Source organism: Phyllobates terribilis, unplaced genomic scaffold (genome assembly GCF_046119375.1).
Source record: "Phyllobates terribilis strain yellow unplaced genomic scaffold, ASM4611937v1 Scaffold_538__1_contigs__length_1162401, whole genome shotgun sequence".
In the NCBI taxonomy this organism is placed as follows: domain Eukaryota; kingdom Metazoa; phylum Chordata; class Amphibia; order Anura; family Dendrobatidae; genus Phyllobates; species Phyllobates terribilis.
This window is the reverse complement of record NW_027363298.1, coordinates 876,142-893,176: the sequence shown is the minus strand read 5'-3', so window position 1 is coordinate 893,176 and position 17,035 is coordinate 876,142. Positions and strand designations below refer to the sequence as shown.

Here is a 17,035-nt window from a genome sequence, read left to right as displayed (position 1 = left end):
GTATGTGCGCTGGTTACTCTGCTGCGCTTAAAATTTCTTTTTTGGTTTGCTACAATGCCTTTTCTGAAACGTTGTCTCCTTCTGCTGGAACACTGACTTCTTTCATTTAATGCCTGCAGACTATAAAAGAGAACCCAACCCAAAAAGTTTGGTTGATTAGTCTGTGGCATTCTGTTAAACTGTTGCTTATGGCGGTCTCTGTGAGCTTCTCAGCGACATTCAGCCAGCCAGGTATCCTGCCTGCAGTAGATGGAATGTGGCAATGGAACGCTGGCTGCGCGTGTCATAATAGGCTCTGAGCCTTTATATACCTGTGCACAGCAGCAGCCACCTTCAGTCTGCTGCTGGACAGCCAGCAGCAGCAGCAGCAGGAGAGGTATGTAATCAGGAGCCCTCCTGCTAAGGGTAGACAGCTGCTCGTTCCACCCCACCCCCCGCCTTAATTGGTTCTCCTCCCTTCCAACGGTGTTGAGGCGGGTGGGAACAGCAGGGGGTGAAGGTGCTGTGTTTAAAGAGGTGGAGTTATGCAGATCTAAAACGCGTGGATTGCAGCAGCAGCAAGCCGAAAAGTGCAGGCATGTAAGGGATGTAGAGGTTGACAACATGTCTTCTTAACGGGAGTCCAGGAGCTCATCTCCACAAATGGACTTTTCAGGATCCTTGGGTGGCTCCGTAGTTTGAAACCAATTCTGGTTATCGCTTCTCGGCCTTTTGGCTAAGATCAAGTGTAGTATCTGTTCTTATCAGTTTAATATCTGATACGTCCCCTATCTGGGGACCATATATTAAATGGATTTTTAGAACAGGGAGATGGAAAAAGAGCTTGCTCTGTCCACTCCACGCATTGACCTGGTATTGCAGTATCTCCAGGACCGGTGCACCCCTTCTTTAATGCAGTTTCTAAAATCAGAAAGAATTGAATTCAATGTTTTTTGTTCATTTTGCTTGTTTGTCGGATTTTGGGATGGACTCTTTGGCTTTGCTTTTCTTCTCCTCATTGGATTTTTCATGTTCAAAGTTGCAGAAGCCAGATTACAAGCTCATTTTGGTTCAACTTCAGCAACTGTGCACTGCATTGCCATGTAATGTGATGCAATGCTATCTTTCTAGCTCTCCCTTTTTACTTCCTTTTGGATAAACAGACATATTAGGCAAGCATTTTGGAGCTTTCACCTAAATAACTACAGGTGGTGAGATAAGCTGCACAATATAATTGACCTTTCAGTATATTGTTGCACACACACCATCTATTTAGCAAATGCCCTTGTTATCAACAGCAGCCTTTTAAACTCACCTGAGCTAACAGGTATGTGCGCTGGTTACTCTGCTGCGCTTAAAATTTCTTTTTTGGTTTGCTACAATGCCTTTTCTGAAACGTTGTCTCCTTCTGCTGGAACACTGACTTCTTTCATTTAATGCCTGCAGACTATAAAAGAGAACCCAACCCAAAAAGTTTGGTTGATTAGTCTGTGGCATTCTGTTAAACTGTTGCTTATGGCGGTCTCTGTGAGCTTCTCAGTGACATTCAGCCAGCCAGGTATCCTGCCTGCAGTAGATGGAATGTGGCAATGGAACGCTGGCTGCGCGTGTCATAATAGGCTCTGAGCCTTTATATACCTGTGCACAGCAGCAGCCACCTTCAGTCTGCTGCTGGACAGCCAGCAGCAGCAGCAGCAGGAGAGGTATGTAATCAGGAGCCCTCCTGCTAAGGGTAGACAGCTGCTCGTTCCACCCCACCACCCGCCTTAATTGGTTCTCCTCCCTTCCAACGGTGTTGAGGCGGGTGGGAACAGCAGGGGGTGAAGGTGCTGTGTTTAAAGAGGTGGAGTTATGCAGATCTAAAACGCGTGGATTGCAGCAGCAGCAAGCCGAAAAGTGCAGGCATGTAAGGGATCTAGAGGTTGACAACATGTCTTCTTAACGGGAGTCCAGGAGCTCATCTCCACAAATGGACTTTTCAGGATCCTTGGGTGGCTCCGTAGTTTGAAACCAATTCTGGTTATCGCTTCTCGGCCTTTTGGCTAAGATCAAGTGTAGTATCTGTTCTTATCAGTTTAATATCTGATACGTCCCCTATCTGGGGACCATATATTAAATGGATTTTTAGAACAGGGAGATGGAAAAAGAGCTTGCTCTGTCCACTCCACGCATTGACCTGGTATTGCAGTATCTCCAGGACCGGTGCACCCCTTCTTTAATGCAGTTTCTAAAATCAGAAAGAATTGAATTCAATGTTTTTTGTTCATTTTGCTTGTTTGTCGGATTTTGGGATGGACTCTTTGGCTTTGCTTTTCTTCTCCTCATTGGATTTTTCATGTTCAAAGTTGCAGAAGCCAGATTACAAGCTCATTTTGGTTCAACTTCAGCAACTGTGCATTGCATTGCCATGTAATGTGATGCAATGCTATCTTTCTAGCTCTCCCTTTTTACTTCCTTTTGGATAAACAGACATATTAGGCAAGCATTTTGGAGCTTTCACCTAAATAACTACAGGTGGTGAGATAAGCTGCACAATATAATTGACCTTTCAGTATATTGTTGCACACACACCATCTATTTAGCAAATGCCCTTGTTATCAACAGCAGCCTTTTAAACTCACCTGAGCTAACAGGTATGTGCGCTGGTTACTCTGCTGCGCTTAAAATTTCTTTTTTGGTTTGCTACAATGCCTTTTCTGAAACGTTGTCTCCTTCTGCTGGAACACTGACTTCTTTCATTTAATGCCTGCAGACTATAAAAGAGAACCCAACCCAAAAAGTTTGGTTGATTAGTCTGTGGCATTCTGTTAAACTGTTGCTTATGGCGGTCTCTGTGAGCTTCTCAGCGACATTCAGCCAGCCAGGTATCCTGCCTGCAGTAGATGGAATGTGGCAATGGAACGCTGGCTGCGCGTGTCATAATAGGCTCTGAGCCTTTATATACCTGTGCACAGCAGCAGCCACCTTCAGTCTGCTGCTGGACAGCCAGCAGCAGCAGCAGCAGGAGAGGTATGTAATCAGGAGCCCTCCTGCTAAGGGTAGACAGCTGCTCGTTCCACCCCACCCCCCGCCTTAATTGGTTCTCCTCCCTTCCAACGGTGTTGAGGCGGGTGGGAACAGCAGGGGGTGAAGGTGCTGTGTTTAAAGAGGTGGAGTTATGCAGATCTAAAACGCGTGGATTGCAGCAGCAGCAAGCCGAAAAGTGCAGGCATGTAAGGGATCTAGAGGTTGACAACATGTCTTCTTAACGGGAGTCCAGGAGCTCATCTCCACAAATGGACTTTTCAGGATCCTTGGGTGGCTCCGTAGTTTGAAACCAATTCTGGTTATCGCTTCTCGGCCTTTTGGCTAAGATCAAGTGTAGTATCTGTTCTTATCAGTTTAATATCTGATACGTCCCCTATCTGGGGACCATATATTAAATGGATTTTTAGAACAGGGAGATGGAAAAAGAGCTTGCTCTGTCCACTCCACGCATTGACCTGGTATTGCAGTATCTCCAGGACCGGTGCACCCCTTCTTTAATGCAGTTTCTAAAATCAGAAAGAATTGAATTCAATGTTTTTTGTTCATTTTGCTTGTTTGTCGGATTTTGGGATGGACTCTTTGGCTTTGCTTTTCTTCTCCTCATTGGATTTTTCATGTTCAAAGTTGCAGAAGCCAGATTACAAGCTCATTTTGGTTCAACTTCAGCAACTGTGCATTGCATTGCCATGTAATGTGATGCAATGCTATCTTTCTAGCTCTCCCTTTTTACTTCCTTTTGGATAAACAGACATATTAGGCAAGCATTTTGGAGCTTTCACCTAAATAACTACAGGTGGTGAGATAAGCTGCACAATATAATTGACCTTTCAGTATATTGTTGCACACACACCATCTATTTAGCAAATGCCCTTGTTATCAACAGCAGCCTTTTAAACTCACCTGAGCTAACAGGTATGTGCGCTGGTTACTCTGCTGCGCTTAAAATTTCTTTTTTGGTTTGCTACAATGCCTTTTCTGAAACGTTGTCTCCTTCTGCTGGAACACTGACTTCTTTCATTTAATGCCTGCAGACTATAAAAGAGAACCCAACCCAAAAAGTTTGGTTGATTAGTCTGTGGCATTCTGTTAAACTGTTGCTTATGGCGGTCTCTGTGAGCTTCTCAGCGACATTCAGCCAGCCAGGTATCCTGCCTGCAGTAGATGGAATGTGGCAATGGAACGCTGGCTGCGCGTGTCATAATAGGCTCTGAGCCTTTATATACCTGTGCACAGCAGCAGCCACCTTCAGTCTGCTGCTGGACAGCCAGCAGCAGCAGCAGCAGGAGAGGTATGTAATCAGGAGCCCTCCTGCTAAGGGTAGACAGCTGCTCGTTCCACCCCACCCCCCGCCTTAATTGGTTCTCCTCCCTTCCAACGGTGTTGAGGCGGGTGGGAACAGCAGGGGGTGAAGGTGCTGTGTTTAAAGAGGTGGAGTTATGCAGATCTAAAACGCGTGGATTGCAGCAGCAGCAAGCCGAAAAGTGCAGGCATGTAAGGGATCTAGAGGTTGACAACATGTCTTCTTAACGGGAGTCCAGGAGCTCATCTCCACAAATGGACTTTTCAGGATCCTTGGGTGGCTCCGTAGTTTGAAACCAATTCTGGTTATCGCTTCTCGGCCTTTTGGCTAAGATCAAGTGTAGTATCTGTTCTTATCAGTTTAATATCTGATACGTCCCCTATCTGGGGACCATATATTAAATGGATTTTTAGAACAGGGAGATGGAAAAAGAGCTTGCTCTGTCCACTCCACGCATTGACCTGGTATTGCAGTATCTCCAGGACCGGTGCACCCCTTCTTTAATGCAGTTTCTAAAATCAGAAAGAATTGAATTCAATGTTTTTTGTTCATTTTGCTTGTTTGTCGGATTTTGGGATGGACTCTTTGGCTTTGCTTTTCTTCTCCTCATTGGATTTTTCATGTTCAAAGTTGCAGAAGCCAGATTACAAGCTCATTTTGGTTCAACTTCAGCAACTGTGCATTGCATTGCCATGTAATGTGATGCAATGCTATCTTTCTAGCTCTCCCTTTTTACTTCCTTTTGGATAAACAGACATATTAGGCAAGCATTTTGGAGCTTTCACCTAAATAACTACAGGTGGTGAGATAAGCTGCACAATATAATTGACCTTTCAGTATATTGTTGCACACACACCATCTATTTAGCAAATGCCCTTGTTATCAACAGCAGCCTTTTAAACTCACCTGAGCTAACAGGTATGTGCGCTGGTTACTCTGCTGCGCTTAAAATTTCTTTTTTGGTTTGCTACAATGCCTTTTCTGAAACGTTGTCTCCTTCTGCTGGAACACTGACTTCTTTCATTTAATGCCTGCAGACTATAAAAGAGAACCCAACCCAAAAAGTTTGGTTGATTAGTCTGTGGCATTCTGTTAAACTGTTGCTTATGGCGGTCTCTGTGAGCTTCTCAGCGACATTCAGCCAGCCAGGTATCCTGCCTGCAGTAGATGGAATGTGGCAATGGAACGCTGGCTGCGCGTGTCATAATAGGCTCTGAGCCATTATATACCTGTGCACAGCAGCAGCCACCTTCAGTCTGCTGCTGGACAGCCAGCAGCAGCAGCAGGAGAGGTATGTAATCAGGAGCCCTCCTGCTAAGGGTAGACAGCTGCTCGTTCCACCCCACCCCCCGCCTTAATTGGTTCTCCTCCCTTCCAACGGTGTTGAGGCGGGTGGGAACAGCAGGGGGTGAAGGTGCTGTGTTTAAAGAGGTGGAGTTATGCAGATCTAAAACGCGTGGATTGCAGCAGCAGCAAGCCGAAAAGTGCAGGCATGTAAGGGATCTAGAGGTTGACAACATGTCTTCTTAACGGGAGTCCAGGAGCTCATCTCCACAAATGGACTTTTCAGGATCCTTGGGTGGCTCCGTAGTTTGAAACCAATTCTGGTTATCGCTTCTCGGCCTTTTGGCTAAGATCAAGTGTAGTATCTGTTCTTATCAGTTTAATATCTGATACGTCCCCTATCTGGGGACCATATATTAAATGGATTTTTAGAACAGGGAGATGGAAAAAGAGCTTGCTCTGTCCACTCCACGCATTGACCTGGTATTGCAGTATCTCCAGGACCGGTGCACCCCTTCTTTAATGCAGTTTCTAAAATCAGAAAGAATTGAATTCAATGTTTTTTGTTCATTTTGCTTGTTTGTCGGATTTTGGGATGGACTCTTTGGCTTTGCTTTTCTTCTCCTCATTGGATTTTTCATGTTCAAAGTTGCAGAAGCCAGATTACAAGCTCATTTTGGTTCAACTTCAGCAACTGTGCATTGCATTGCCATGTAATGTGATGCAATGCTATCTTTCTAGCTCTCCCTTTTTACTTCCTTTTGGATAAACAGACATATTAGGCAAGCATTTTGGAGCTTTCACCTAAATAACTACAGGTGGTGAGATAAGCTGCACAATATAATTGACCTTTCAGTATATTGTTGCACACACACCATCTATTTAGCAAATGCCCTTGTTATCAACAGCAGCCTTTTAAACTCACCTGAGCTAACAGGTATGTGCGCTGGTTACTCTGCTGCGCTTAAAATTTCTTTTTTGGTTTGCTACAATGCCTTTTCTGAAACGTTGTCTCCTTCTGCTGGAACACTGACTTCTTTCATTTAATGCCTGCAGACTATAAAAGAGAACCCAACCCAAAAAGTTTGGTTGATTAGTCTGTGGCATTCTGTTAAACTGTTGCTTATGGCGGTCTCTGTGAGCTTCTCAGCGACATTCAGCCAGCCAGGTATCCTGCCTGCAGTAGATGGAATGTGGCAATGGAACGCTGGCTGCGCATGTCATAATAGGCTCTGAGCCTTTATATACCTGTGCACAGCAGCAGCCACCTTCAGTCTGCTGCTGGACAGCCAGCAGCAGCAGCAGCAGGAGAGGTATGTAATCAGGAGCCCTCCTGCTAAGGGTAGACAGCTGCTCGTTCCACCCCACCCCCCGCCTTAATTGGTTCTCCTCCCTTCCAACGGTGTTGAGGCGGGTGGGAACAGCAGGGGGTGAAGGTGCTGTGTTTAAAGAGGTGGAGTTATGCAGATCTAAAACGCGTGGATTGCAGCAGCAGCAAGCCGAAAAGTGCAGGCATGTAAGGGATCTAGAGGTTGACAACATGTCTTCTTAACGGGAGTCCAGGAGCTCATCTCCACAAATGGACTTTTCAGGATCCTTGGGTGGCTCCGTAGTTTGAAACCAATTCTGGTTATCGCTTCTCGGCCTTTTGGCTGAGACCAAGTGCTTCACAGCTGGAGGTTTCAGTTGAAGGGCACTCAGGTACCCCTCTCCTTGGCCTGGCAGGATCGTCCACTTCGGTGGGCTTCACCTGCCTGCTGCTATTAGGGAGAGGGATTAGTCCTAGGGTAACGGGCAGCGATCCCCCAGCCTTCAGGTGCTTTATCTCAAAGCTCTGAAGGCGCAGATTGCAGGCGGTTGCAATTTGCATTTTGTTGCGCCATACCATGGAGGTTGACCCCAACCTCGTGCCTCTATATGCGAGGCTTAAGAACACCATAAGGGTCCGCTTTACGGCTGGTGGTTCCGATATGCGGAATCTGGGATATGTAGTCCAGGACGTGCTTGAGAAACTGCTCCACGTCAGAACCAACGAAATCCTTTCTATCCAGGATTATCCTCGACGTGGAGATTATGATGTAACCTTTACTGGCGAAGGTATTTTCAAAGATGTTTTGTCCAGAGTTAAGTCGGTAGAAAATAGCCCTGGTCTAAAAGGGATTCAGATCATCGAGCACGTCCTGGATGAGGTAAAGATGGTGGTTGTGAAAATCTTTTCACCCTTCATAACAGCACCAGAGGTTATTTCCTTTTTGTCAGTTTATTTTAAAAGTGTGAAATTGATTGGGAAAGTGTTGAATGAGTTTAACATCTGGACCTCAAAATGGAAGTTTTTAGTAAAATGTGAAAGAGACCCTAAATTCCCTGGAGGTGTGAGACTTCCTCCAGCTCGATTTAAAATAGGGCAAACTAATGGGGATTTTTTTTTCTCAGGAATGCCACTTTTCTGTAGGTATTGTGGTCTCTATGGGCACTCTAAGGATAGTTGTGGTGCCACTTGTAGAAATTGTGCCAGTACTGAACATGACACAAAGGAGTGCCCAAATGAAAAAAAATGCTCTTTTTGTCGGACACCTGGTCATTTCTATTTTTCTTGCCCTCACAGGTTCAGAGAGGATGAACAAAAACAAAAGGAGAAGTCCAAGACATCCGGGAATGGACGGGCCAATCAGACCACCCCTCAGGAGGAGGAACAGCAACCTGGAGCCTCGGGAGGTGATAAGGGCGCTTCGACTAGTAACAATCCCTCCGAGTCAATGACAGGTAACTCACAGGAGCCCAGGAGCTGGCTGAAAGACCATAAGGAGGCTAAAAGGAAGGCTGAGAAAGATCATAAAGGGGCGGTCGGTAAGGCCAAAAAAGAACGCCAAAAGGCTGACACCGAGCCCAAAATTCCCACTGGGTCTCACGAGAGCGAGGGCGGTACGTGGCATTTGGTGAGGTCTCATAATAAGAAAAAGAATGGTTCCGTGGAGGTGGCTAATAGGGAGGAGATGGATACATCCCCTCACGGGGGTGTAGACTCTGGAATCCCGAGGTCCCGGGGCTCTGCTGCCCCAGGTGGGGCCCCGAACCTGGCTGCCTCCGGGGACTCTGAGGCTCCGCCATGTGCGCAGCCTGCCCCTGTGTTACGACCCTCTGCGGGTCAGCAGGGGAGTGCGGAGCCTCTCGGAGACCCACCTGACGAGGACCTAAATGGTCAGCCTATGGAGACCCAGTGTAACCTTTCTCACAATATCCTTCCGAGCTACACCCCAGTAGCGTCGGGTCTTAATTTAAGTGAATGTTCCTTCTCCGATGATGAAGACTCTTTGATAACGGTGGATTCAGAAGAGGGCGTTGGTGAAAGTCCAAGTGGTCTGATCCGTCCATCGGATAGGTAAAGTCCAGTTTTTGTTTCTTCCTAACCATTTGTTATGATGGCTGACATTAGTGGTGTTTCCCTCAATGTGAGAGGCATAGGATCCAAGACCAGAAGAGCTACTGTTTTACATTTTTTAACCTGTTTTACAGCTTCTGTTTTCTTTTTACAAGAATGTCATATCCCTCATAAGATTTCTTACAAAAAATATAAGGAAGAGTGGAAACATGGTCCATCGGTCTGGTCTGGATCAAATGCAACCGGATCAGCCGGGGTAGCTATACTTTTTAAGGGAAATGTGTCTATTGATTTTATCCAAGATATTTTACCGGGTCGTATTCTTTTAGTTAAGGCTTTTATTGATGGGACAAGATGGCAGTTTTTAAATTTTTATGGGTCACCTGATAAAAATGAAAGGGCTGATATGCTGGAAATTTTACCTTTATTTATTAACATTTCAGAACCTTTTATCCTGGCAGGTGATTTTAATTGTATTTTAAAAGGCGAAAGCCGACGCTCCGGTTCCGTGAGTAGAAATGATGACAAAACGTCTGGAATGTTAAGCAATATTATAAATGATTGTAAATTAACTGATGTGTATAAAGAATGTAACAAGGATAGCCCTATAGACGCTGGTTTCACCTGGAGCAATTCTACATGTAGCTCCAGGATAGATTTTGTTTTAGGTTCAGAAAAAATACTGCCAGTGAAATGTGAAGTTTTAACTAATATTCTCTCAGATCACAAGGTTTTATCTTTTAGAGTGAGGATTAATGGAAAGAAGAAATGTGGTAAGAAATCTTGGAAATTGAATGTGTCCCTTTTAAAAGATCCACAAATTTTATCGGATTTTATTGAGTTTTATGTAAACTGTAGAAAAAGGAAAAACCCCAATATTTCTTTTAGCTCCTGGTGGGATAGAATGAAAATAAGCATTAAAGATTTCTTTATAAAGAAAAGCATACAAAAAGCTAAAGAAAAGTTTGAGATCTATAATTTTCTTAATATCAGGTTACAGACATTGTACAAATTCAAAGACAATGGTCTGGATGTAGGTAATGATATATTGAGTCTTAAAGGAGAAATTTCAAAGTGGTTGGAACAAAAAGGAAAAGAACTGATTTTTCGTTCAAAGGTAAAACACGTAGAAGAGGATGAGACTTGTTCCAGGTATTTTTTTAAGAAAAACAAACAGGCGAAAACAATAATTGATAACATAGATGGAGATAATAATATCAACGTTATATTGGATAAGGTAAATGTCTATTTTAATGATCTTTTTAATGTAAAAACTGTAGACCATGATTTAATACACACTTTCCTGGGGGAGATCAAGTCCACCCTAGATGCTGATGCCCAAAGTTTTTTATCCCAACCTCTATGTGAGGAAGAGATTTTAGAAACCATGAAGAGTTTTAAAAATGGTAAAGTGCCGGGCCCTGATGGTATCCCCATAGAGTTTTATATAAGTTTTTATGATATTTTAAAAGATGATTTGTTTAATTTGTTTTCCGAAGTTTTTAATAATAAGGTTTTACTCAACTCATGGAAGAAAGGTGAGGTATCACTACTATACAAAAAAGGTGACAAAACGGATCTTAAAAACTGGAGGCCGATAACTCTTTTAAATAGTGATTACAAAATTATGGCTAAGATCTGTGCAAATCGGTTGAAAAAGGTGATACATAAAGTAATTCATGCAAATCAGGTATGCGGGGTACCTGGGCGTAGTATCTGGGACAATTTAAACCTGGTGAAAGATTGTATTGAAGATGTAAAAACCAGAAAGACAAAGATGTCAATCCTAGCGGTGGATTTTGAGAAAGTTTTTGACCGCGTGTCTCATTTTTATCTTTTTAAAGTTTTAGAAAAAATGGGCATTCCGGGTGGGTTTTTATTGTCTCTTAAAGCTTTTTATAATGATTGTACGAGTAAGATTTTAGTTAATGGTTTTAAAACAAAAGAGGTAGTTTTAAAATCAGGGGTGAAGCAGGGTTGCCCTTTGTCCCCCCTGCTTTTTATATGTGCTATAGAACCCCTTTTATGTACAATACGCCGGGATAAGCAAATATGTGGAGTACCCTTACCCGGAGGGAACGGTCTACAAGTTAAAGTTGTAAGCTATATGGATGATGTAGCAGTGTTTGGATGTGATGTACCTTCAATACAAAAAACGATAAGCCAAATTCAGTCTTTTTGTACAGTTTCCGGTTTTAAAATTAATCTTACTAAATGTAATATTTTAAATGTCGGGGGGATGAGTTTACATGATGTACCAATTGCAGTTACAGATTCCATTACTATTTTAGGTGTTTCTTTTAATGAATCTAATAATGGTTTTAATAGCTGGGATGCGGCAGCACAGAAAATTAATCAGAAAATCTGCATGTGGAATATGAGAAAGCTGTCAATGGAAGGTAAAGTTCTGATTGTAAAAATGGTGATATTACCTATCCTGTTATATCTTAGTTTGGTGTTCCCCCCTCCTACAAATTTGTTGAAACGAATTACAAAAGTATGTTTTACCTTTTTTTGGGGCTCAAAAATGGAGAAACTCAAAAGAGAAATTGTGACAAAGCCAAAGGTTAAAGGTGGGAAAGATTTCCCTGTTTTAGATAAGTTTCTTTTAATACATTTTTTCTGTTTCTGTTTTAAAACCCTTTTTAAAGATAATTACCTTTCCTATTTTATGCGTTTTAACACTGGTTTTCTCATGAGAAGGTTTGGTTGGTTTGAAACGGTTTTATCCTTTCCTTATGCTTTTAACCTGCCTGCACATTATGAGATTTTAAAGAAAATTATTCTTGATTTTAATTTGAATAAGAAACAGACAGGGGATCTATGTAACAGCAAGACACTACTCAAACAAATTAGTACTGATGTGACGTTGTGTGATATTGAACGTTATGATGATGACAAAACTGTACACATATGGAAAACGATTAACGCCCCTTATCTTTTTAATGTACAGAAAGACATGTCTTGGAGCTGCGCACACCACTGTCTTCCTTGCCGGGCATTCCAGTACAGAAGAGGTTTTGTGAGGTCTGCCATCTGCCCAAGAGAAGGTTGTCAAGAAGAAGAGACAGTGAAGCATCTTTTATGGACTTGTGCTTTTGCTAAAGAGTTCTGGAGAAGATTAATCCCCCTGCTGGAGAAAATGGTGGACCTCAAGGACTTTAATTTTGCATCAGTGTTATATGGTCTTCTGGAATGCCCAACAATGGACCAAAAAATAATGGCGTGGAAGACAGTGAATTGTGCCAAGATAGCGCTCTGGAATGCTAGAAATATTGCTGTTTTTAAACATGAAATGTTACCAGTAGATGATGTTTTAGCCTTTTGTAAAAGTGAAATGTACATATACTATTTATTGGACAGGAAAAAGAATGTAACATTGGCAGGCAAATGGCTTTTTAACCTATGGAATATTTGAAGTCTTGTAAAATTTGCTGTGATGGAATTTTTATTTTTCTTTGAAGTCCCGAAAGTGTAATGTGGATGTAATGGTTTTATTTCTGTAATTTGTTAAATTTTAAATAAACGGTTTTTATCCCCATGTGAGGGATAGCCAAATTAAAAAAAAAATCTGTTCTTATCAGTTTAATATCTGATACGTCCCCTATCTGGGGACCATATATTAAATGGATTTTTAGAACAGGGAGATGGAAAAAGAGCTTGCTCTGTCCACTCCACGCATTGACCTGGTATTGCAGTATCTCCAGGACCGGTGCACCCCTTCTTTAATGCAGTTTCTAAAATCAGAAAGAATTGAATTCAATGTTTTTTGTTCATTTTGCTTGTTTGTCGGATTTTGGGATGGACTCTTTGGCTTTGCTTTTCTTCTCCTCATTGGATTTTTCATGTTCAAAGTTGCAGAAGCCAGATTACAAGCTCATTTTGGTTCAACTTCAGCAACTGTGCATTGCATTGCCATGTAATGTGATGCAATGCTATCTTTCTAGCTCTCCCTTTTTACTTCCTTTTGGATAAACAGACATATTAGGCAAGCATTTTGGAGCTTTCACCTAAATAACTACAGGTGGTGAGATAAGCTGCACAATATAATTGACCTTTCAGTATATTGTTGCACACACACCATCTATTTAGCAAATGCCCTTGTTATCAACAGCAGCCTTTTAAACTCACCTGAGCTAACAGGTATGTGCGCTGGTTACTCTGCTGCGCTTAAAATTTCTTTTTTGGTTTGCTACAATGCCTTTTCTGAAACGTTGTCTCCTTCTGCTGGAACACTGACTTCTTTCATTTAATGCCTGCAGACTATAAAAGAGAACCCAACCCAAAAAGTTTGGTTGATTAGTCTGTGGCATTCTGTTAAACTGTTGCTTATGGCGGTCTCTGTGAGCTTCTCAGCGACATTCAGCCAGCCAGGTATCCTGCCTGCAGTAGATGGAATGTGGCAATGGAACGCTGGCTGCGCGTGTCATAATAGGCTCTGAGCCTTTATATACCTGTGCACAGCAGCAGCCACCTTCAGTCTGCTGCTGGACAGCCAGCAGCAGCAGCAGCAGGAGAGGTATGTAATCAGGAGCCCTCCTGCTAAGGGTAGACAGCTGCTCGTTCCACCCCACCCCCCGCCTTAATTGGTTCTCCTCCCTTCCAACGGTGTTGAGGCGGGTGGGAACAGCAGGGGGTGAAGGTGCTGTGTTTAAAGAGGTGGAGTTATGCAGATCTAAAACGCGTGGATTGCAGCAGCAGCAAGCCGAAAAGTGCAGGCATGTAAGGGATCTAGAGGTTGATAACATGTCTTCTTAACGGGAGTCCAGGAGCTCATCTCCACAAATGGACTTTTCAGGATCCTTGGGTGGCTCCGTAGTTTGAAACCAATTCTGGTTATCGCTTCTCGGCCTTTTGGCTAAGATCAAGTGTAGTATCTGTTCTTTTAAGAACACAAGAGCTACGATCTACACTTGACGAGAGCGATCGAACTCGGAAGGAGAAGAGCTTCGGAGCCCAGCTGACATCGGAGAAGGAAGGCGGATATCGGTGGGAGGAAGAAGCTCTAAAGAATCCAGAAGAAGACGAAGACTCGGAGAAGAATCGGGCTGTCCTGTGGAATCTTCGAGGAAGAAAATCATCGAGACAAAGACCTTTCGGGGAATTTGTCCAGAACACGACGGGAGAAGAATCTGCATAGCTCCACCCATTCCGGGAAGAGTTCCAGATCCAGCTCCAAGAAGTAACTGCAGGAGGAAAGCCATGGCAAGCGCTGCGAGGAAGGCCGAAAAGAAGAGCCTGGAGCAGGGGACAGCCAGGAGGGCCCAGCCAGGAGCCGATTCTGACCCCAAGGACTCTGCCTCCACGACTGGCCAGCAGAAGGGACCCCAGAAGCCCCGCCACGAAGCTCCAGCCCTGGTGCCAAGGATGCGGCAGACGGTGGCCCTGAAGCTGAAGGAAGTGGATGGGAGGGTGCCGGACATGTCCTCGGACGTGTTCTGCCAGAAGATGCTGCTGGATCGAGGCTTCTCCAGGTCGGACACCCTCAGCATCCAGAACTTCTTGACGGGGATCTTCTTCGTCACCTTCGCCACTGTGAACACCTGCAGGAGGTTCTGGGAAATGGTAAGCGCAAAAGGACCGGATAATTCTTTCTCTGCCTTTACAGGTAGCTGCCCTATCCAGAGGGACGAAAGGAGGATCACGGTCTCCATGCGCAACCCGCACACCCCAGGCCAAGACATCTGTACCTTCCTGAGACGCTTCTGTTTGGTTGTGAAGGAACCCTCTCACATCCTGAATGGACTCGGCTTCTGGACAGGTAAGTGGTCGGTGACCGTTAGACTTCACAGGGACCTGGCGTACTCAGACGGACTTCGGCACCTGCCCCCGACATTCTCCCTGGGCAACTCCTACGGCCTCATCTATTACCCGGACATGCCGCGGAACTGCAGGAGATGCGGCAAGAACGGCCACGAGATGAAGGACTGCAAGGAGGATGCCTGCAGGATTTGTCGAGTGACGGGACACAGCTCGAAGGACTGCCCGAAGAAGACGTCCTGCAACCTGTGTGGGCTGGCGGCTCATCTGTACAAGGATTGCCCCAAGCGTGAGAGATCCTGGGCATCGGTGGTTGCGACGACCCCAGCTACGGAGGACAAGGCCCCGACGACCAGGCCTGTGAAGGTCAAGGACGCGACGACCAAGGCCCCAGCGGCCAAGGCCGAGACGACCAAGGCCAATGCGGTCAAGGAGTCGGTGGCCAAAGCCCCAGCGACGGTCCCAGCAGCTCCGAAGCAGAAGAAAAAGTCAAAGGACGGTAAGAGTTCTGTCACCCCTCTCTCGATCCCTCCCCCTGCCACCCCCGTCCAATCCCCCCCCCACCCCGGCCACCCCTGCTGAGGATTCCACTTCCTCTTCCTCCTTCCCCTACTCCTCAGCAGGTGTCCTTTCCCCTGCCCCGGCAGCCACTCTCCCTCCCCAGACCATGGTAGCGGTGGAATTAACCTTTCCTCCACCCGCCGCTATCTATTCCGAGGAGGATTTTCCTCTTCTTGTCTCCCCAGTTCCAACCCGGGGAAAGAGGAAGGTGGAGGACAGCCCTGCTACTGAATCCTCCAAAAAGAAGATTCTGGATTTCGTAGGCGAAAAGGAGGATACCCTCCCTGAGCCAGAAGAGATGGAGCACATGGTTGAGACCCTGGTGGCCGAGCCAGAAGAGGAGGAACTGGTGGTCGCCGAGATCGAGGCCGCGCTGCTTGACCAGATGGAGGAAGAGGGCCTGCTGGTGATCCCGTCACCAGCAGTCAACACCGACGAGGGACCACCCGACCGGAGTGGTAACTAAGGTGTATTGCCTGCGCTAACTTTTTCTTTTTTCCCTACATGATGGCTAATATTAACTTATTTTCTATTAATGTCAGGAGCATCAAGGACAAGTTCAGACGTCAGACTATTTATGCCTTCCTTACTTCCCAGTTGTGTGATGTTTATATGTTGCAGGAATGTTCCCTTCCCTCCTCTAGGTCCTTCAAACATCTGGCCAGGGAGTGGTCCCACGGTCCATCCTACTGGTCCGGTGGGGGTGACTGCAAGTCTGCGGGGGTCGCAATTCTGATCAGGGGGGGCGCATTCACGCTTGAGTCCGTCCAGGAGCTCATCTGCGGCAGGGCTCTTGTTGTAGATGGCAACTGGGCGGGAGAACCTGTCAGGTTCATCAACGTGTATGCGTCCCCACTGAAGAATGAGCGTTTGGAGCTTTTCCAGACCCTGCGGCTTCAGCTTGCCACCACCAGGACCTTAGTGATGGCCGGGGATTTCAACTGCCCCATCGAGGAGGAAGGTCGTAGTTCTGGCACATCTGCCAAGTTGGACATCACGTCCAAGCTGCTCATCGAGATGGTAACCGAGGCCTCTCTTCAGGACGTGGTGGGCTCCATGGGGAGAGGCTCCACGAACTATTCGTGGAGCCGACCCGATGGCTCACTCCGCTCCAGGATTGACTTTGTGTTCACCTCTCGGGCAGTCAGGCAGAGTAGGCACTCGATGGTCTCCTGCTTCTTCACCGACCACAGAGCCATTCACTTACAAGGTGTCCTCGGCGACGGTTTTCCGTCCGGGCCCGGCTCCTGGAAGCTGAATTGTGCTCTGCTGGCTCAGGATGAAGTCGTGGAGGAGCTGAGAGCAGCCTACGCAATGTGGCAGTCCTACAAGGGTAGCTTCCAAACAGTCTCTGATTGGTGGGAATATGTTAAACTTGAGTTTCGCTGTTTCTTTCAGGCCAAGGGTCGACAACAGGCGTGTGAGAAGAGGAGGGACTTCAGAGGGCTGCAGCGCGAGCTGCGGTCGCTGCAGGACCTTCTTCACTGCGGCTGGGACGTGAGGGAGGAGCTGGAGGAGACCAAGAAGAGCCTGAAAAGGCACTTTGAGGAGGAGTCCAAGCGAATCGTCTTCCGTTCCAAAGTGGAGAATCTGGAGAAGGGTGAGAAATGTAACTCATTCTTTTTCAGGAAACTTCATGCCGGTCACACGCCCCTGAACGAGCTGCGAGACGAGAGCGGAAACATGCGACGTGGGAAGGAGGACGTGATGAGGGTCGTCAGCGACTTCTACAGCGAACTCTACTC

At 45.6% G+C, this 17,035-nt stretch overlaps 6 non-coding genes and 1 pseudogene across 6 annotated transcripts; all 7 read left to right on the top strand.

Annotated features, from left to right (window-relative positions):
* Nucleotides 1–695: 695 nt before the first annotated feature.
* On the top strand, nt 696–886 carry LOC141232313 (U2 spliceosomal RNA). The gene has a single exon (XR_012298568.1). It is a non-coding gene; the product is annotated as a U2 spliceosomal RNA (small nuclear RNA).
* A 1,115-nt stretch (nt 887–2,001) lies between these two features.
* LOC141232311 (U2 spliceosomal RNA) lies at nt 2,002–2,192 on the top strand. The gene has a single exon (XR_012298566.1). It is a non-coding gene; the product is annotated as a U2 spliceosomal RNA (small nuclear RNA).
* Nucleotides 2,193–3,307: 1,115 nt separating this feature from the next.
* Nucleotides 3,308–3,498, top strand: LOC141232310 (U2 spliceosomal RNA). Its single transcript, XR_012298565.1, has one exon. It is a non-coding gene; the product is annotated as a U2 spliceosomal RNA (small nuclear RNA).
* A 1,115-nt stretch (nt 3,499–4,613) lies between these two features.
* On the top strand, nt 4,614–4,804 carry LOC141232309 (U2 spliceosomal RNA). The gene has a single exon (XR_012298564.1). It is a non-coding gene; the product is annotated as a U2 spliceosomal RNA (small nuclear RNA).
* A 1,112-nt stretch (nt 4,805–5,916) lies between these two features.
* Nucleotides 5,917–6,107, top strand: LOC141232308 (U2 spliceosomal RNA). The gene has a single exon (XR_012298563.1). It is a non-coding gene; the product is annotated as a U2 spliceosomal RNA (small nuclear RNA).
* Nucleotides 6,108–12,494: 6,387 nt separating this feature from the next.
* On the top strand, nt 12,495–12,692 carry LOC141231826 (U2 spliceosomal RNA). The gene has a single exon (XR_012298131.1). It is a non-coding gene; the product is annotated as a U2 spliceosomal RNA (small nuclear RNA).
* A 1,115-nt stretch (nt 12,693–13,807) lies between these two features.
* LOC141231862 (U2 spliceosomal RNA) lies at nt 13,808–13,885 on the top strand (annotated as a pseudogene).
* Nucleotides 13,886–17,035: the final 3,150 nt, after the last annotated feature.